Genomic DNA, 23150 nt, shown 5'->3' on the forward strand with positions numbered 1-23150 from the left:
TATATCCTGTGTGTCTGTATGTCAATGTTGTGATAATTATATCCTGTGTGTCTGTATGTCAATGTTGTGATAATTATATCCTGTGTGTCTGTATGTCAATGTTGTGATAATTATACCCTATGTGTCCGTATGTCAATGTTGTGATAATTATATCATGTGTGTCTGTATGTCAATGTTGTGATAACTATATCCTGTGTGTATATATGTCAATGCAGCCAATGCCGAGAGCAGAACAAAGTACACGTGTACTGTATCACTTGCCTTTATTTAGGTCTAAAAAGTGGTACTAAATGTCAAACGAATAAAACTTAATTACGAAAATTTCTGAAACATATATAGAAATACTTCAAATGTAGACAGGTATATGTAAAACCAGTTATAACGTTGTATTAACACCGTTTGACCACAATAGATCCTTTAATTTGAAACAAGTATCCTTCGTAAACTGTGCCGGATTAAACTCCAGGTATAAGATTTATATACTGTTATTACATACTTATTAATAAATACGGATTTTGTGTATATGCGATACGACACATTTGCTCTTACCCATATCAGCCGTCGCCGTTGTAACGTCGGACAAGCGCCGGTTTAAGGAATTTGGATGTAAAGAGCAACACAAAGAAAGATCATGAAAATATATACAATTTATTAAATGCAAATTCCCTAGTGCTCACTATCACACTCACTCTCAACCCATGCACCCTCTAATCATAATAGTACAGTTCATCAGGAACACAGTCTTCTAAAGTAAAGTGTCCTCAAAAACAATGTTCCATAAATCAACGTCTGGTCGACAGCACACCATCTGTTCTACCCGAACAGATCACCCACAACAATACTGTACCGCAGCACAGATCACCCGAAACAATTCTGTACCGCAGCACAGATCACCCGAAACAATTCTGTACCGCAGCACAGATCACCCGAAACAATTCTGTACCGCAGCACAGATCACCTGAAACAATTCTGTACCGCAGCACAGTTCAGGTCCCGAGAAGCTACGTCTGCTACGACGTAGGTAAACATGTGCACTTCCGTTCTCTAGTGTACTTACCTGAGCTTAGCAGCCACGTGTTACACATACAATATTAAACATAACCAATAACACCCCAACACATGATATAACATATAATAATTACATGCGATCGTGACAGCCGTATCACACCCCAAAACCCATATCAGCCCTCGCCGTATCACACTCCAAAACCCATATCAGCTCTCTCTGTATCACACTCCAAAACCCATATCAGCCCTCTCTGTATCACACTCCAAAACCCATATCAGCCCTCTCCGTATCACACTCCAAAACCCATATCAGCCGTCTCCGTATCACACCCCAAAACCCATATCAGCCCTCTCCTTATCACACTCCAAAACCCATATCAGCCGTCGCCGTATCACACCCCAAAACCCATATCAGCCGTCGCCGTATCACACTCCAAAACCCATATCAGCCCTCTCCGTATCACACTCCAAAACCCATATCAGCCCTCTCCGTGTCACACCCCAAAACCCATATCAGCCCTCTCTATATCACCCTCCAAAACCCATATCAGCCCTCTCCGTATCACACTCCAAAACCCATATCAGCCCTCTCTGTATCACACACCAAAACCCATATCAGCCCTCTCCGTATCACACTCCAAAACCCGTATCAGCCCTCTCCGTATCACACTCCAAAACCCATATCAGCCCTCTCTGTATCACACCCCAAAACCCATATCAGCCGTCGCCGGATAACACCCCAAAACCCATGTCAGCCGTCGCCGTATCACACCCCAAAACCCATATCAGCCGTCGCCGTATCACACCCCAAAACCCGTATCAGCCCTCTCCGTATCAGCCCGCAAAACCCGTATCACACTCCTTTTTTATGTTTTTTTTCAGCTTTTTATATTTAAAAAAAATCATATACATTCGTTTTGCGTTAGTAAATATGTAATAAACAGAATAAACATGCCGTTCCCCATATCACACCCAGTATCAACCCTCGACCAATATCAGCCCGATATTGGAGTCTCGGGTTAATACTGGGTGTGAAATGGAAAAAGTCATGTATTATTCTCTACCTATCTTTATGCCTATCTGCTGTATGTGCGTTGATAAAGGTTATAGGATTAAATAACAACGGCGTCACGCGTGTAGTGTATTCTGATATGTTTGCGGGTAATTGAATAGGCTATTTAGCCATGGCGGGGTCTCTTTTAACCATCAATCTCGTACGTGTTAACAATTTATGTCGAGACAGTTTAAACTCACCCACCTGTAACCAGTGTATCACTGACTGACTATAAAGGAGCAGGGTTGTGTGGGTGTCTGATTCTATTATCTAGAACTTGATACAATAAAGAATAAATAGGAATTTCGTAATAATCAAGTCTATCCGTCAGGCCGCTAGGGTATTTTTTCTTTCAAATAACTATTTTTACGGCGCATGGTTATATTGTTTTCTTTTTTGTAATTGCAGTGCTTTAAAATGTAACAAAGTTAGGATACATTTACAGGATGATAAAACATTTAGTGAAATGTATTTCACTGATCACTCCAACATATTTTCGAAGACTTGCATGATAGTGACGTGCATATTTTACCTGTAGTAATACTTACCTGTTTAGTCCATAATGCATCCATCTTGTGTTTTTTTCACGGGGCCCATTTCAGCTGGCATTGTAAAGACTAAACATTGACAAAAGATTTCCTTCCTCAACACGTACCATGGGTGATTTGTTTCCCACTTACCTACCCCGTATACTGTTCACGGGCAAAAGACATCCTCACCACCTCCGGGAACAAAACAGAGGCAAACACTCACTAAACATTGACAACATGTTCCTTTTTCAAAACACACAGAATTGACTATTTTGCCCCCCCCCCNTACCCCGTATTTGATCAGGTGCAAATGACGACTTAACCACACACGTTTAAGGAAGGGGCAAAACACCCACTTAATATAATGTATTTATACGATGAATATTTTACTTCCTCACTTATATAAAACAGGAATAGAAGACAATATGAATACAGACGTTTTTGTACAATACCGAAGAGGTCAAAAGAAACATCTGACATTAATATTTCTGTGACTCGGGGGGGAAAAGGGGGCAAAACACTACAGCTCCAGATGGATATGTTTTGTACATGTACCACGCAGAGTGGAGGAACAAATTACAATGTCATAGCAAGCATTAGCGTATCTATAACAGAATTTCATTCGGTCAATTGGTTGACCTTTCCAGTAAGATGCGGTTTCAACAACTGGGTTTGTGATTAAGGTAATTTGGCGTTCGACAATGTTTCGTAGAAACTGACTGTGACCGAAATCAGTAAAGAGAAAAAGTAATATGGAACTCACATGTAAGTCCATTGCTTGCAACAAGAAAAAAAGTATTCTATTGTGCCATCAGATACAATCGCTATGAACAATGAATTATTACAATATTGATATTCATGTTATAAAGCCTACAAGCACTTTCAAAAAATAAGATATAATATATATATACAGCATTGGATATAGCGCCTTATCTAGCTAACATAAGCCACTCTAAAGCGCTTTACAGTACTTATATATACAATTAATACAATTAGTATATACATTAATCGATACAATTTTGAGGAATTCGCAGGAGCTGCCTTATAAGGCGCTAACTACTAGTCCTATGCCACCTGGCTAATATCTCCCAATGTGTGTATGTCTGCATGTGTGCTGGAGATGGTATGTGTAACACACAAAGAGATGACATGATTTATAAGAAAATACCATTATACTGTGATAGAACCGCAAGCGTTAATTCATGAACATTCTAAACGAAGGTAGATCCCAAATTATGATGCATGTGTCTACAACACATTGTATGTACAGTAACGACAACAATAAACGGAACAGTTATTTTGTGTTTACCTACCTTAAGCTTTTGGAACATGAGAGGAGATCAGGGCTGCCGTTTCGAGAAAGGAATTACTCTAAAGGATACGCATGACGTTGAATAAGCTACGTCGGGGAACTATCATCAAATTGCTTTTTTATGAAATTCATCGAAGGTAACTGTAAGGCAAGTGTAATTTTTTAAGATGATACAACCATTCACAGGTGTCTTTTAAGCACTTCTTGTTTCTGGTTAATGTTTGGCAAGATTTAAAAATGTGCTATCTGCTCAAAGTGTTCAGGATAGCTTCGAGAATTTGTGTATAAACAAAAATGTCAGAATTGCTCAGAGAATGTGTTGTTTACACAAAGGTGTCAGGAAAGCTTCGAAAATATGCTGTCTGTACAAAATCACTATGAAAGCCTTTGGAATGCATTGTTTATACAAGATATGTTTAGAAAGATTTGAGAATGTGCTTTTTGCACCATACTACTGGGAAAACTTGGAGAAGGTGTACATGATTATTGTACCGTGAAAAAACACGTTTAGATTGTAATTTGTGTACAAAGTCTTTAAGGGGAACCCTGGGAATGTTCTTGCTATACCAATTGTAAAGCTAATTGTTTGTTCTGTATATAAAGCTGCTATGATAACTCTAGGAATAGGCTGTTTGTACAAAATTGTAAGGGTAGCATTTAGAATGTGTTATCGGTACAAGACAGTTAAAAAAAAACTTTAACAATTTGCCTTTTAGAATTGTCGGTAAAAAACAGTGTTTGGTCTACACATGGAAAGGATGCAAGTGTGTAGCCGTTGCGTGCGCTTCCATGGCATGTGAGTACGACTGTGGAAACGAAAAGAAAACTGTACAGGGATAAACTTTCGAATTAGGATTTTGCATATACATTTAGGTATACTCACACACTTGTATATTCCATACAGTGTTTTCTTTCTCGTACATACGACCTATTTTCACCGTACATAATGATCATCAACTGTTGTTTTTTCAAATTTTATGTTGTGACGTCACCAGTTCGTAACCCCGACCTACTAAGCCAATGGAAAGTCGGGATAACCTTCGTCACATCTAATAGAATCGATGGACCGTAGTTTGTAAACAACATTTTCAAGCTTTCTTCGTGCCAAAAACATTTAGTAACAATCCCGGCTTGTATCTCACCTACTCCATTCGCTTGTTCTGCCTAGACGATCTCAAATTCTCTATTTATCTTGTCAGTGCGTGCTCATCACCGGAAGTTGTATTAACGATACAGGTAAGAAAACCAGACCATTACTCTTTAAGATATTGACCGTGGAATTGACTTATTTACAGGGACTGTGTGCCGATATAGATGTATTTACCATACGTATGGTAAAAAATCGTGCTTAGTTTAGAAACATTCAAACGAAGATTTAATGATTTTTTTCCGGATATGTTAACAATTATATATTTGTTTTTGAACGTATATATTAAATACACTATTCAATGTTTTTACAATAATTATAAATAGTGACATCGAGGGTTTTTTGATGGAAAGTAACTATCATTGTTGAAAGATATGTATACAGATTACACAGATATATACGAAATTTCTAAAAACGCGTTTTCACATCATAACCCATTTTTATTTCTTGGGTAATTTACTATTATTTTTAGAGTTCTATATGTTTGCATTTATATGTAAGAAAATGCTGTCTTCATGTTCAGCGTTTAATGAACATTTTAAAGAACCAATACGGCGTATCTAATAGGCTTATCTAATAGGTTATATAATAATGTGAGATAAGGGTTTCAGTACTAAAAATATAATTGACAGATGCTTTTCCTTCCTTTTCATTAGCAGATATTTTGATTGATTGGTGGTATGCGGTGTCAAAATATCCAACAATTGTTAAGTGGGTTTATTTTAACTGAAATTCGTGAATTCACTACTCGTAAAATTAAGATTTGGGCTGGTGATAAGGTCCAAAAATATGGACGTGACATATAAAACAATGTTTTAGTGAATAACAGTGTGCAACTGGGTGCAATGGTATAAAATTGTACTTCATTCTGTCATTATGATAACGTGGCTTCCCGATATGCGTTACCGTTTGAAACCTTTCACATAGTAGGACGTATTGTAATATGGGTTTATACTGATTCACTAGATAGGATGGAAGTTGTATTTCCCCTTTCCGTCATTGATTTCAGTGAAAAACACGCGATTGACTATAAAGAATCTGTTCATATAATACAGCCGTGATGTACTTGTACTGAAAAGAGAATTCGCGGGAACAGGCAATGCATTTGTACATACTGAATCTCGTGAATCTCGGCAAATCTAATATAACGAATGACACGCGGGAATGAATGAATTCCGACAGATCTGATATAACAATTGACCCGCGGGAATGAACTATTATAACGAATGACTCGTGGGAATGAATGGATTCCGAAAGATCTGATATAACGAATGACCTATGGGAATGATGAATTCCGACAGATCTGATATAACGAATGACCCGTGGGAATTATCTATTATAACGAATGACCCGTGGGCATGAATGACTCCCGACAGACCTAATATGACAAATGACTCCCGACAGACCTAATATGACAAATGACACCCGACAGACCTAATATGACAAATGACACCCGACAGACCTCATATGACAAATGACTCCCGACATATCTAATGTGACAAATGATTCCCGACAGAGCTAATATGACAAATGGCACCCGACAGACCTAATATGACAAATGACAACCGACAGACCTAATATGACAAATGACTCCCGACAGACCTAATATGACAAATGACACCCGACAGACCTAATATGACAAATGACTCCCGACATATCTAATATGACAAATGATTCCCGACAGAGCTAATATGACAAATGACACCCGACAGACCTAATATGACAAATGATTCCCGACAGACCTGATATAACGAATGATTCCCGACAGACCTGATATAACGAATGACCTGCGGGAATGAATGACTCCCGAAAGATCTGATTTAACGAATGGCCCCCGGGAATGAATGACTCCCGGCAGACATTATATAACGAATGACCAGTGACTCCCGGCAGATTTGTTATGGCCGTGCATATCTCCAATTACGGCTCATGTTGACAAATAAGGCGTTATTTAGGTGTGACTGCAAAATGTGCCCCTTAACAGACATATGGACGTCCATATGTGAAATGATAGCTAGAGGAGAGATGAAGTGTCTATCTCGGAAAGCTGGGTCACCACCGCTATCTCTGCACGTGAAATAAAACGGCGGTAAAGGATGGAATTGGCAGATATTTTGTTTATTTGTTCAGCCATCTTTAAGCACTAGGGAAACATCTCCCTAAACAGTATTCGTATTTATCTCGTTCGACAGGAGAGTTCCGGTGAAGAGTATCGACCGGACGCGCGTGTCAGAGGCTATCTAGTTCCGGGAGTCTGCGACACGGCGATATATTATTTCCATCAAAGGAAAGTTCTGTGTGACAGTCAGATGATCGCCAACAATCATATATATCTATATAAGGTGGAGTCTATGATACATCATATTACCTCCACTGACGGAGGTCAAATGGTTAATGCTACAGTTTTACTCTATCTTTATGGCCGGATAGTTTTTAAAGACAGCTAAAGCGCCATGACATACTAATCTCCATTAACAGAAGACTTTGAAAATGTTACTACACGGTATTATAGAATCTCCATCGATAGAAGAGTTCACAAGGGTCAATGCCATAACATTACGAAAAAACCTCCGGGATCAACAAAAGAGTTCAAAGTATCAATGACAACGCATGACATTATCTCCAAAGACAGGAGAGTTCTGACAGTCAATGAAAGGATATTACATTTTATCACATACCTGTTGAATCTTATTATAGTAATACAAGCAATTTTCAGACCATGAAATACAACGTTCTGTATTGCACATGTGCAATACGGAATTTTGTATTTACCTACTAGCCGGAACTACTTTTTATGGGAATCCCCTTGTCATGGCGAACTGAAAAGTTCCCGGTATTTGCAAAAGATATCAAAGTTTATAAAATCTTTCTATCGATCTCTACCAAATACGGAAGGTATGTGATAAAAGCAAGACAACACACTTGTGTTTTTCTAACGAATTAGATAGCACTCATTTATTGCGCGGACGTATATGTCACTCGTGCACTCCACGCACTCTTGAATATATATTCGACCGCGCAATAAACTGGTGCTTTCTGATTCGTTAGAAAAACACAAGTGTGTGGTCTTGCATATGTATTAAGAGACAGTGTAACCGATACAATATTACTCAATAACCATCGACAGGGAGCAATTAGAGTCAGTTAATGTTTACCCCATGTTAAAATGCGTGCAGACACCCGCAAGTGGACAAGTTTCTAATAGGATTGGGGGCATCCTTTTATACTGGAATAACGATATTGTTTACTGGACAAACTTTTCTACCTGTAATGATTACGTAAAACCCATGTCCTTTTGTCATGTAAACCGCTATCCAGAGTATACATGGAAGTCTGCAGAGCCATAAAAGGAACTGATGGCGGTGCCAATTGGCCTCAATGGCGTGCTCGTACAAAAGTACACATTGGACAAGTACACCGGTCGTAAAAATCCTATATCCACACCTAGAATTAAAAATATGTTAATTATAAACGTGCAGCCTCATCCCGTGTGTACATATAATGTACTTTTTTATATACTTTTATCATTGTTGTCCTCGGCTGTCTATACATCCCGTACCCAGGAGAAATGTATCAGTACACATTCCATTATTTGCGAAGCAGCCATGTCATTATCACGACGTTTATGCTTTAAGGTCGATTTTTATGCACCAGGAGCTTGATTTGTAATGTTTCCTAGCCTCAAATTCAAAAAAGATATATCCATTTTTTCAATTGTGAAAAAGTTTTTACAATGTAACTAATAATGATGACGACATAACAATAATTGCATTTGGTATGACGTCATAAAGTAGTTTGACATTTCTTTTTTTGCAGTCAAATTTTATAAGAACGAATGAAAACGCTGTTTTCTACAGGTTGGTTGCTGAATATTTTTGCCTGTTGATGCCGTCGTCAATGTTAGAATGCATTTAATCGTCAATAATAAATTAATTGATTAAACAAACCTTTAAAATTGACAATAATACTGTTGATTCTCTGTGAGAGGGTTTGGTAAAAGCCATGACTATTATACAATATTTCAAACTGACTAAAACGGAATAATCGGATTGAGAACAGGTGCCCTGGCATCATCATGTACAGTGCTGTTCAGTAGTAGCAGAAAATGTTTTCCAGTATATTCAAGAGAACCCACATTAGTCGCCTCTCCCGTTATATAGCGAGATATAGGGCAGGCTATTCTGGCGGCCATATTCTTATTTTAAATTTTTTAACTTAATCTTGTCGTTGAGAAAAGAGTTGTATCGTTGAATTTACAATTCTTTTAAAAGTTGATGTTTTACAATGTAAATAAGAAGAAAATATACAAAGTTTTGAAACTAAGCTCAACCCCATCCTCCTTTTAATATGTTTTACATGTATAGAATGGGTTCTATCTGAAATAAGGTTATTTACATACAAACATGAGGCAAAATACAGTTCTGTACTCACTTGAACCCCCGATCTACCAACTAGCTGGCTTATTTCAGGAACAATACAGTACGTTATGCGTACTCAATTAACACATATGATTCACGACTCTAACCCAACCTCTGGCGATATGAATTTGTTCTACTTGAAATGATAGCGACTTTGATCCGGGTCAGTAGGTATTGTTCCGCTGCCGTTCCTCGCCGGAAGTTTTAGTTGAGGCGGCAAATTAGACGTAACTCTTAAAGAGGCCAAGGAATGGTACTGTTGTTATGACTTCACCGAACAGTAATTAGGCTGAAAACCAGACGTAAAACATCCACACTGCAACAGTGTTTAAAGGCATGTAATCCTGTGTTGTCGTCGAGTGGCCCGATTAACCCCTCCCAGTGGGTAAGAGCTTTGCCCTAAAGTCTCATCAGAATTTTGATGTCGTACTTTATGTCGGTCTTTATTGAAGTTAGTTTGAATCAGTTGAAATACTGAAACTAAACTGGCTAAAGAAATCTCCACGCGAATTGAATCTTTTGGGAGCGGTTTTCATCAATGGATGCCCAATAATTGTGTATGTTTTGACGGTTAGGAAAGAGTTGTGCTTTTTATTTTTGAAACATCTTTTTCAGATAATTTGTTTTTATCTCCAGGTGCCGCGATGGCCAAGTGGTTAAGGCGTATGACATTCTGCTACCACTAGCCCTTCACCACTGGGTCGCGGGTTCGAGACCTATGTAGGGCAGTCGCCAGGTACTGGCCGTAGGTCGGTGTTGCTTTTTCTCCGGGAATTCCGCTTTCCTCCACCACCAAAACCTGGCACGTCCTTAAATGACCATAGCTGTTAAAACACAAACAAAGCAAACCAAATGTCTTTATCTTTTAAACAATTAATTAATTCAAATCGAAATTCATATTTATCAAAAATATTTTACGTGCTTTCTAGATTCAAACTTTTTTGAAAAAAGATGACTACATCGTTAGGGAACATACAACCTTAAATACTTTCAATGTATCGGACAGACCTTCACATAGTGTTAAAGCCAAGTCCGACTATGTGAAATAATTCTGTATAAAGTGCGACACATAATTACTTGTATGAAATAGAAATTCGTTGAAATGTTTACTCCGGCTGTCAAAGTCCGTATGTCATGGTTGATACAGTGAACTTATGCAGTGGAGCAATTAGCCGTAGATGCACGTACACTGCATTGGTACAGCATTGTATACAGAAACGAGTGTGATTTTCCCACGGATAATGCGACTCATATGAAAGTATAGTTAAACTATGTGTAATCGTACAGTTTTGTAAGTTGATTATCCTTCTGTATCCCAAAATATATCTGATCTTGTTTATTTTAATTTTCAATATACAAAATAGTTTTTATTTGGCGTTAAGCTGACAATGCTTGCCTTACTGCATTATATATACCATGTAACGCATGTGTAGCATGTCAAGTCTACATGCTGTCTGACCTCTAAAGTAGGACGGGATAGCTCGTGGAGTGACACTGGGTAGGGTCTGAACACCACATCATTAACTGTCTATACTTAAAATCATTTACTCACAGCCTTTACCATTTTAGAGAGCGGTGAATTTTCACGGTTATATCTCATATTATCACACAAACTCATTTACTGTCGGTCTTTACCATTTTAGACAGCGGTGAATTTTCACGGACCTACAGGCACAATAGTAACATTGATTGATGTCTCAGATTATCATACAAACTCATTTACTGTCGGTCTTTCCATTTTAGAGATAGATAGATTTATTTGGTAAAACATTGCATCAATACATAAAAGTACATCACATGGGCAATACAATACATGTTTTACCGGGTAACACAGTAAAGTCACAGACTTATTTCCACTAACATATAACATAAATACGATCATTTTACAAGTACAATTACAAGTCAATACATACATATATTTATCACAGGGTAATATATTGAGTACAAAATTAACATCTGGTAGTATTCATATAAGTATAAAACACTAACGGTCTCTGTTGCATAAAACGCATTATTTGTTACACATAACTGGTCATAAAATATCAAGAACTGTGCTGTAAAAAATGTTTTCACTTTCTTCTTAAAATTTATTTTGTTTTGCTATAGACCATATATCAGAAGTTTAAACGTTCCAAATCTGAATCCCGTTGTAAAACAAAGTCTTTGACATCTGACCTTTTGCACATGGCACTGTAAAGTTTAAAGATGATTTTCTAGTTGCGTATCGATGGCGTTCATTAATCCTCGTAAATTTTTCTGTAATATAACTTGGACAAGTTTCGTGAAATACATTTAACATACGGTTTCAGCCCAGTTGCTTTGCTTGGTTTTCAACATTCAAAAGATTTAGATTTGTTAAGACTTTACCATCTATTCTCGTCCTTGGCCCACAATCACAAATAAAACGTACACATCTGTTCTGTGCTACTTGCAACTGGTTTTTTAACCTTTTATTTTAACCATAATACCAGGCTGAGCAGCAGTAGTCTAAATTACATATCACTAGAGAATTACAAAGTGTCATTCTTATGTCCAGAGGAAGATTTTTACATTGTCTGTACAAAAAATGTAGAATTTACTTTCTTTATTATGTTCTCAGCAATGAAGTCTCCTGCCAAAAATTGATCAATATCAACGCCAAGGTAGCACATTTTTCTGAGGCTTTTATTGTTTGGCCATTTCCATTTATTTCGTAGTTGTCAACTTTTTTTTAGTTTTTGTCTAGTACCGAACAATATACATTCTGTCTTGCCAAGATGTAAGGATAATTTGTTGTTCACCAGCCATAAATTACAGTTGGATAATTTATTTTTAATTTCCTCAGGATCTTTATTAGAAAACAAAATAGCGCTGTCGTCTGCATACAATAATAATTTACAGTCGATACTTATGCTCAGTTCCATGTCATTAACATAGCATAAAAATAAAAGTGGACCCAGAATACTACCTTGTGGAACACCGCGTGTAACTCTTTGTGGTTTTGAGAAAACATTTTTGATAGATACAAGTTGCTCACGTGATGACAAGTATGACATGAACCAGGATACACTTTCTATTCCCATTGCCTTCAGTTTTTCACATAAAATTTCGTGGTCAACAGTGTCAAAGGCCTTCTGTAAATCCAACAATATCATTCCAGTATATAGACCCTTCGGCGACTGACATTTTAGATGGTCAAATAAATCTATCAAAGCGGTGTCTGTGGAATGATTTCCTCTAAAACCAGACTGATGTGTGTACAATAGATTATTATGGACAGGAAAATTGTTGAGTTGTGAGTATGCAGACCTTTCTAAAATCTTGGACACAATATTCAAAACGCTGACTGGCCTATATTTACCGGTGTCCGTCCTGGATTTCTTTTTGTATATAGGAGTTACTCTTGCCGATTTGAAGGCATCGGGTACAGTTTGAGAAGACAAAGATAAATTTACAACATGTGCAATTGGTGCTGTTAAAACACTTGCCCCATATTTGAGAAAGCGAGCAGAGATACCATCTAATCCAGTACTTTTAGAGGGATTACGTTTAGTTAGTTCTTTGAAAGCGAAATTATACGTAACAGGGGTCAGTACAAACTTAGCACTGTTTTTTGATAGAGAGCGGTGAATTTGCACGGACCTTCATATCAGATTATCACACAAACTCATTTACTGTCGGTCTTTCCTTTTTAGAGAGCCGTGAATTTCCGTGGTCCTACAGGCACACTAACAATATTGATCTCAGATTATTATGTTGACGTACTGTGTGGTCTCATTTACACATGTTAAAGAATCAGATTTCGGTTCAGATTCTTATTTGTCTGATGAATGTGACAGGGTATGTACCGTAATTACAAGTTATCGAAGTATCACACATAGGGCGCGTACCTTATTAGTCATCGAAACGTCACATATAAACACATACTGCCTGTGATACATAAACCTTCTGCAATTCATACCTTCCCACCTGAAGAAAGTGTTAACAACAAAAAGTACAGAATGTACATTTTAAAAAGGTGAAATTCTGCATTAGAAAAATTCCGATAACAAGCATATACAATTAAAAACATGCAAACTTTACATTCACTTTTGAAAACAGGACGTAAATAACATTATTTACATACACAATCTGCCTACATTATTGAAAAGCATCCGATATACAAAATGTAATATGAAAATATATTGTTGAAAACATCTTTTCTATAAAATATACTAATCATATTTATACCATGTAGAATAAACATACAAAATGTACAAACACTATTGAAAACATCCAGTTAACATAGGCAAAACCTGCACACACTATTGAAAACATTCGAATTACAAATATACAAAATTAATTAAAAGACCAGCACATGCCATAGTTATACTGGCGATGATACACAGCTAACTTCACTCAACTGTTTACCTGTCTACCTGTCTACCTATATAACGCATGTTCACGTGCCATCGCCCCCACTCAGACCTTATATCGACCAGCACCTAAGTCAGCAGTATGTCAATGAAAAACAGGTTGTCTCAGTCATGTAATAAATTAAACGAGGAAAGTCAATATTTGATTTGAATTTATTTGGTGAACCGCACGTCAGCGAGACAACGGACATCCGGGTATAATCGAAGGAACACGTGAAACTCGCGCATGCATGCACGTATCCGTGTGTAGCCTGATGCATGTTTTTGGACACGTTCTTCTATTGATATACAACTTCGTACTCAATCTCACCTTATTTTATAACACGTTCAGTTTCTGTAATACAGCTTCGTACTAAGCCTCACATGATTGTTTTTAACATTTTGTGTTATTGCTACACAGCAACTTAATCAAAATTCAAACACTAAATGGCAAAAGTTACACAAATACTGACAGTGTATGGACTATGGCGCGTATGAACATCCGTAAGATTCCACAACAAAATGTCTACTCAGAAATTCGAATACCAAATTACAAGACAAAATAGCAAAATCGTGCAGGTGTAAATGGCGTTTTGCTCGGTAAGGTAACTTTTTTTGTTTGTCGGGAGCAAGTACAGTTACTGCTACATCCCCAAATCACTCTCCTATCAAGTACTGATTTTTGGTACTGTGAAGTGATTCCGTTTTAGCAAGTGGTTTTCAAAAACTGATACCTTGTCGATTCCTGGTACTGAACTACAATGACTATAAAAGGAACGTTTCCGGCCTGAACCACAAATTATCATCCGTTCGGGTTAATAGAAGTATAAATCTACTTCCGGTCCTGCGTAACAGCAGCAGGGGTTCAGATGAGACTTTGGTAACCCGATTATTTGTCTGACGCTGATAAATGACAACGGAAATTGTGTTTATAGTCGATAACTATCAATAACTCGAATGTTTTAATTAGAATATCACACAGAACAATATAGATTGTTATAACACTATAGGACAGTGGTTAATTCGTGGAAATCATTTTCCGCAAACGAAGCGAGGGGACATATTGTTTTTGCTCCGTTTCTTATATTGGTCGATTTTGCTACAATTTGGTATGTAGGTGCGAACACAGCCGCGACATCCGTTTTCTGTATCGACAATTTTACCGCCGTATACTGGCATCTGATTGGTCGAAATTTTGATATTGATCAATTTCACTCAAATGTCGTATGATGGTATATTTTGGTACTGCAAACTCAACTGCGGCATCCCTTTTTTCTGATTCGACAAAATGTCTGCCATATACTGTTTTCTGACTGGTTGAAAATGAGATATTGTTTGATTTCACTCAAATTAAGTATGTATGTGTATTTCGAAACTGCTAGCTTAACCGAGACATCTGGGTGGTTTTTTTTATTGAACAATAGGTATATAGCTACCATAAACTGGAATCTGATTGGTCGAGATTCAGAGAGTGTTTGATTTTGCTCAAATTAAGTATGTAGCTGTATTGTGCCAACCATGACTCGTGTAAGTATTGATAAGTAGTATATGGAAATATATAATAAATACATGTTTACATTTTAAAACTTCAGTAAGTGTCTAGCAAGCACTAAATATGTACATTATATAACATTAGTAAGTATCTAGCAAACACTATATATTTACATTATAAAATATCAGCAAGAACAGACTATATATGTTGTACTTTGTATAGCATTAGTAGAAATCTTATCAAAACTGCGTTAGTAGAAATCTTGTTTGTATTTAGTCAGATTCATTGCAAACAAATTATAAACTCTAATATTTTATTAGAATTAGAAATATGTTATGGATACCTAGGGAGTATTAGAAATTAGGTGTGCGAAACGCTGTTGACCAGCTTAGTGATAAATGTCGGGGATAGATAGACATCCGTTGAATTACGGCGTACGAATGTCAGTCCGAGGACAGCTTGGATGTCCCAATCTTTCAACGTTTTAGCCATACATGTACTTCCACAATGATACGAACTGATTTAAACAGTAGAAAACGCCTCCTCGTCGTTAGGTCCGTGTATATGTGCGAGATATGATCGATGACGTCGTTAATTTTAATTAGAGTCTCATAAAGTTTTGGTAAATCCATTAACGTAATAACCGACAATGTCATGAGTATCATTTTTTTTAAGACAAGAGAGATGATTAATTGTCGTTTTAAATTATTCACGTGTACATCGTTCGCGAATATGCCATTCATGAATTTCGTCATAAATGACGGGAACAAATATTAGATATTAGCCTCTTCATTGTCACGATATAGAACCATATTAAATCCCATAGCAATTTGTCTGAGTGATGCTCGACATGAAAGACATGCATGTTACAAAACGTGAGTTTTTTCTACAAATTTCAACTCAACGGAAATTCAATTAATTCCCAATTTGGGTTGTCAAATTCTACATGTCTGTTTATGTTCATTTGGGTTTGGTACCCTGGGAGCAAATTGCGTGTACCAATGTTATAAACACAATATCTCTTAATAAACAAAATAAAATTGACAATATATTTTTAAGTTTATTTACTCGCTAAATACATGAACGTAGATATCGAACTGGAATTGAATTTGTTTAGCATTGATTTTTTACCAGTTCAACTCCCTCTGGACTGTTTGGAGCCAGTCTTTCATGATGGATACTGGGACCAGTATACTTGATCTAGTCATTCTTGTATGCTTCATATTAGTTCCAGTTTCCCTTGTCTCATATTGAGTCCAGTTTCCCTTGTCTCATATTGAGTCCAGTCTTCATTGACTCATATTGAGTCCAGTCTTTATTGACTCATATTGAGTCCAGTCTTCATTGCCTTATATTGAGTCCAGTCTTCATTGCCTCATATTGAGACCAGTCTTCATTGACTCATATTGAGTCCAGTCTTCACTGCCTTATATTCAGTCCAGTCTTTATTGACTCATATTGAGTCCAGTCTTCATTGCCTCATATTGAGTCCAGTCTTCAATGACTCATATTGAGTCCAGTTTCCCTCGTCTCAAAGTGAGTCCAGATTTCATTGCCTCATATTGAGTCCAGTCTTCATTGACTCATATTGAGTCCCGTCTTCATTGACTCATATTGAGTCCAGTCTTCACTGACTGATATTGAGTCCAGTCTTCATTGACTCATATTGAGTCCCGTCTTCATTGACTCATATTGAGTCCAGTCTTCACTGACTGATATTGAGTCCAGTCTTCATTGACTCATATTGAGTCCAGTTTCCCTCGTCTCATAGTGAGTCCAGATTTCATTGACTCATATTGAGTCCAGTCTTCACTGACTCATATTGAGTCCAGTCTTCATTGACTCATATTGAGTCCAGTCTTCATTGACTCATATTGGGTCCAGTCTTCATTGACTTGTACCTGTACTAGTCCTAGTCTTGGTTTATTCATACCTCTAGTCATCATCGGCTGGTATTGCAGCCAGTCTTCCATGATTTATACTAGTTCCAGTTCTCTGAGAATCATACCTGGGCCAGTCTTCCTTAACGCATATTAGTTCAAGTCTTTCAAAACACCTATTGAATCCAGTCTTCCTTGATCCTACTTCTTTGGTTCCTAGTAGTTTTTGTCTTACTCGTATTGCAGCAAGTTTTCCAAGATTCCTACCTTGTTCTTCATGAACAACTTATCCACAATATAGACTATTCACGTATGAAATTTAAGGATCAGTCAAGTACTATGATTTCAACTTCAAAGGAATAAAAAGCAGACAAATGATTGGTAGCCTTATAGTTAAATTATATGTACTTGGAGGAGGGAGTGCTTTATTTCGCTTCAAATTATATTCTTACTGTTTATAACAGGCATATTTGCACATATAATTCTTTAATTATTTTCCTGTTATTTTACTGCTTTGCTTCAGGACCACGTTCTTTTCAATACAAACGTATGTCTCCTTTAGCAGAGACGACGTGGATCAGATGACACAATTTTCAAAGATTCTTCATAATCAGGAATGAGTATTTCAGATCAGCTCAAGATTGACTATTCATATCAGTAGCTCTGCACAGCAATATACGGTACTGCTGAACAGTTTTTCTAGGTAGGATGTATTAAGTGTGGTTTGTTAAATTATTCAGCGCAATGAGGCCATACATGACCAAACGCATGCGTGCAAATACAGACAGAACATGTTAAACACAAGAGTAGAAAAAGAAAACACAAATATCCCAGGAATTGTAATGGGTGCAGCAGATTAAGTTTTATTTGGTGTTATTTGGATGTACATAAGTCGCCTCATATCAACAGGCAGTAGGACACATCAGGTAACGTCTGTTACTGGTGACCTGTAGGGGACGTATTAGGGTGGAACTCGTGGATATGTTATGTTAATTTGTTCTTTATGCAAATAAAAAGAATATTTGTTTAAAGTACATGCATTAATGATATATACTTAATGTCTTACGTATTTTGCATATTAATGAAGAGTAAATCTTTTAGATGAATGAATATCTACAAAAATGTATTTTTGATTCGTTCAGAAAATGGGAATATGTTCACTTGTACATTTTGTATCTTCATCCCCTATACTAGGGTATTCGTTCAAGGAGCAATGTCGATCATGTATTACATAGAATGATATAATATATTTTACATAGCATATGTGATATTATACAATGAATGAGGTATATATTATATAAGAATACTATATAAGATATCTTCTATATAAATTAAATGAGATATGATATAGAATGTAAGATATTTTATATACTATATAAGATATCAGATATATAACATATTCACTGTTGTATGTAAGATATCTAATATGATGTGTTCTATATTTCTAAACGTTTTCTTCAGGTTGGTAAGCATGGATTATGAAAAGTTCTTTTTTTTCACAACCAATAAAATGTTCTATGTGAAGTTTCGATGACTAGTACGATATGTACACTCACCTTCATCAGACAAACGACTGGTGAAGCGTATGTCGTACTAGTCATCGAAACGTCACATACAAAGTTTAATGGTTGTGAAAAAAGAAGTTTTCTTATTATTTGTTCTTTGTGTATATTTTTGTAATGACAATTGACTGTATAGTTTTGTATCGTGTTAGTGTTAACCTGTGTGTTAATGTTACACTGTGTGTTGATGTTACCTTGTGTGTTTATGTTACCCGGTGTGTTGATGTTACCCTGTGTGTTGATGTTACCCTGTGTGTTGATGTTACCCTGTGTGTTGATGTTACCCAGTGTGTGTATATTACCCTGTGTGTTTATGTTACCCTGTGTGTTGATGTTACCTTGTGTGTTGATGTTACCTTGTGTGTTGATGTTACCCGGTGTGTTTATGTTACCCTGTGTGTTAATGTTACCCTGTGTGTTGATGCTACCCTGTGTGTTGATGTTACCCAGTGTGTTGATGTTACCCTGTGTGTTGATGCTACCCTGTGTGTTAATGTTACCCTGTGTGTTGATGTTACCATGTGTGTTAATGTTACCCTGTGTGTTGATGTCACCCTGTGTGTTGATGTTACACTGTGTGTTGATGTTACCCTGTGTGTTGATGTTACCATGTGTGTTGATGTTACCCTGTGTGTTTATGTTACCCTGTGTGTTTATGTTACCCTGTGTGTTAATGTTACCCTGTGTGTTGATGTTACCCTGTGTGTTGATGTTACCCTATGTATGTAGGGTGGTCAAGGCTCTAAACTCCAGGTCTGGTCATGGCCTGTACATGTACGAGCCGTCCAGTCTAGTCATACCCGTTCTTTCACCTTCATTATCCCTAACAGACCTGTTCCTATTTTTTCCGATATATAGGAATAAATCTGATTAAGTTGCGAGTTGACAAACTACGGTCGGTTACCTTTATGTGAACTCTCAAATGGTGCTTTGTCGTGTATCAATACGTGTTAACGTGGAGTAATACATTGCCTCCAGTGCTGGAGATCATGGCTCTATACACATTGTATATTGACAGCTTGTGGCGATACGTAATCCCACTAGAACATCAGATAAATCAGAGTGTCCAAGTTTTTTGTCTGTTTTCATGTCGGCTATGGTTTGGTTTCATTTCTTAGCCCGGCATTGTGATAAATCAGCTAACACGTCATTACGAAGTTTTTTGCCAATACTGTGTTTATTTACTGCGTGCCATTTTAGATCTTCATCCGACAGTCTTTTGAATCCTAATATCAGGAGAAGAAATAGTAAAGCGTTAAAATGATGAAAAAAAGCCTAAAAACTTGAGATGAAGGATTTTATTCTCAATATATCGAGTTTAAGTCCTCCGTTATAAAGAAACAAAACTAAATTTGTTACTACTTGATTTTCGAGATATACGTCACCTATTTAAATAGACCGAAATAAATATCTTTAAATTATAATGATATCTAGTTAATAACTGGTTTAGAAAATGGCAGGGATATGGACACGAGGAAAGATATGTAATTTGTAACATTTGATAATAATTATAAACTGAATACGGTTTGGGATCGAACACAGACCTCCCGTTAATGGAACTTCTGCATGTGTCTTTTATTTACCCACGGCAGGACGCGTATAGGTAAAACACTACCCGAACCACAGCTACCTAACGTTTGTTATCGTTTATATAAATCGTGTGTCTGATACTTTATGTTTACATACACATTGTGTGTACTGCTCAATTAAATGGTCAGAATAGTAAAGACATTTATATTGCAAGAAAATGAATCATTATGAATAAAAGTGCTTAAAGCGTTATCAAAATTAATTATCCTAGCGTCAATACCGTTCCTGTACAGGTAGCGCCGACACCTAGATAACTCTGACGTCGTCCTTGATTGCCTTACACAGGTGAGATGTACAGGTATGCATAGCGATTACGCAATTCCTTGAAACATGTAGGTCCGGTATCTGTTAAGATAGAAATCAAGAAAGGATTGGTTCAAGTGTAAATCATTATATTTACGACAAGAGTGTGCTACGGTAAATGTCATATAATACTACACAAAAAACATTCATTAATTACCTTACTTAAAATCGTATATACTTATATATGTGTGTAAGCGTGCTTATATTCAATCATAATTTGTTGTTCAAATCTTCGTTGATTTAAAAACATAATTTTATAATTAATTTTAAATGATCATTCGTCTATGTGATTTACGGTACCTTTTAACTTGAAGTGAAATAGGATTGACCAAAATATACGCCATGAAAGCGTTACACCCTACCATAATATAATGTGCGGTATCTTATGACCAAATCTCTACCACAAAGCCACGAAACCGCGACCACTGCGGGCTAGCCACCATCCTCGGGTCAGCCACTTGTTGGCATAACCACTCTCCAGAAGGTCAGTTTGCTTAAATAATTATTCTTATTTATTGTGATAAAATAATGCTGGGGACATTATAGACATTTCAGCCAGTTCTTTTGTGGTGTCTGATAATCATTATATAAGTGACCACTGAACGATTATCGCACAATATACTTACATTTAAAGTACGATTTATTTTATATAATTATAGTGCTTGTGTTGAATATTATATATATATTCACGATATATTCGTTGCGTATGATGAGAAAGTTGGACAGCCAATTGATCTGATATTATTAATTAAAGTACTATCCGATGAAAATTGGATCAATGTAAGATAACAAAACTTTGATTCCATGAAATAGCTCAATTAATAAAACATACTTATAGTATAATAAGATCAGTGATATTGTTATTTGATACACATATACGTGTGTAAGTATAGTGTTAATGTTGTAACCCTACCTAGCTTTATTGTATTTAATATCTTTATTTAATTTCGCTTCATTGTTTTATTGTAATTACAAAATGTAATTTGATAGCAAGCTTAATACAATAACAAAATTTCGACATGGTGTGTTTTACAATTTAGTATATTACTTTAATTCGCGATTGCAATACATTGTGTACGAATTGTCGTAACCTAACACGTTTACGTTATAAGCATATAGGGCTTACTTACCTTGCCACCTCCGTATTAAGGGATTAACAATAACTTTGTGTTTGATTTACACGTTCGGGGATCCTTATCATATTGACTAAGATTTCATTGAATCAGTTCTTGTGTAATGACGCTTTGGTATCTTTTTCTTTCTTTTAAACAATCGTCAAAAGCGGAGCTTTGTTTTTTGTGCCTGTAAAAGAACCATGAAAGCTAACAAGGCTATATTTAATAAGTGCATCCGTAACGTAGCATTGTCAGTATTCAGACGGTGTGTCCTGTTACCGCAGACAAGGTATTCCCTGTATAGTTAAATGTGTACAGATAATTTAACACACACGTTTGTTGTGTCATTCGGTAGGAATCGGGTTGAATTATATGCAGAGGTTGTCAAAAACAAAATCTAGAGCATGTTATTTCGAAATTCATTATAATCGCATGAGTGATTTATCATAAAGCTAACTAATATCATTTATTTTAACGTCATAATTTTTTTTTCAGTATTTGTATCATCTACATTTACCAACCACTCATTATCACATGCCAACTTCTCACTTTCACGTGCTAGCCACTCGCTATCTGTATCTGTATTGTGGAAAATCCCTCCTTCCTAGGAGCACCCCGAGCTTTTTGCGTAGGTGGAAGTATCCTCTTTTTATTGTCATTAACAGAAATTCGACCTGTCGTCTGGGTGTACATTTTAGCTCTGAAAAGGTTACGGGTTATATGTTTTCGGTACAAAGTCACACAGGCTGTACTATATACAGCATGCACAGTTCCTATACAATAAATAATGAAGTATATCTAGAAACAAGCGGGCAGGGGTTGGTCACAAACTGCGGTATATGGAGAAGCGCACTAATATCGAAAATGTTTTGTATATAATCACCACACAATTCTGGACTGCAGGTTGGAGATACAGTTCGGACACAAAACCTTGGGTTACATCATCGTAGAAGTAGTAGAATTTAAAGTCCTTTCTTCTTGTATTTGGGGAGGTTGTAGTTCACTATCACATGCCAACTACTAGGGATGTTAAAATATTACGTGTATGAGGATTTATTGCAATGCATAGAAAAAACGTATTTTGCTACTTACTACACTACATTGTGGTACTTACTACACTATATTGTGGTACTTACTACACTATATTGTGGTACCTACATGCCCTATACTATATTGTGGTACCTATATGTCCTACACTGTATTGTCGTACCTACATGTCCTACACTATATTGTGGTACCTACATGTCCTACCCTATATTGTGGTACCTATATGTCCTTCACTGTATTGTAGTACCTACATGTCCTACCCTATATTGTGGTACTTACCACACTATATTGTGGTACCTGCATGTCCTACACTATATTG

At 36.7% G+C, this 23150-nt stretch overlaps 1 protein-coding gene across 2 annotated transcripts in view; it reads left to right on the forward strand.

Moving 5' to 3' along the window:
* The window catches only part of LOC110459688, a 60219-nt gene that overhangs the window by 9929 nt on the left and 27140 nt on the right, over positions 1-23150 (forward strand). The window contains exon 1 of one of the 2 annotated variants that reach the window (XM_021512057.1): positions 20994-21153. The exons of the other annotated variant lie outside the window; for it this stretch is intronic. The gene's annotated coding sequence lies outside the window, so the exon portion shown is untranslated. Of the gene's footprint in view, positions 1-20993; positions 21154-23150 lie in introns of those variants that run through there. 2 annotated transcript variants of the gene reach the window in all.

This window comes from Mizuhopecten yessoensis, unplaced genomic scaffold (assembly GCF_002113885.1).
Source record: "Mizuhopecten yessoensis strain PY_sf001 unplaced genomic scaffold, ASM211388v2 scaffold10185, whole genome shotgun sequence".
In the NCBI taxonomy this organism is placed as follows: Eukaryota; Metazoa; Mollusca; class Bivalvia; order Pectinida; family Pectinidae; genus Mizuhopecten; species Mizuhopecten yessoensis.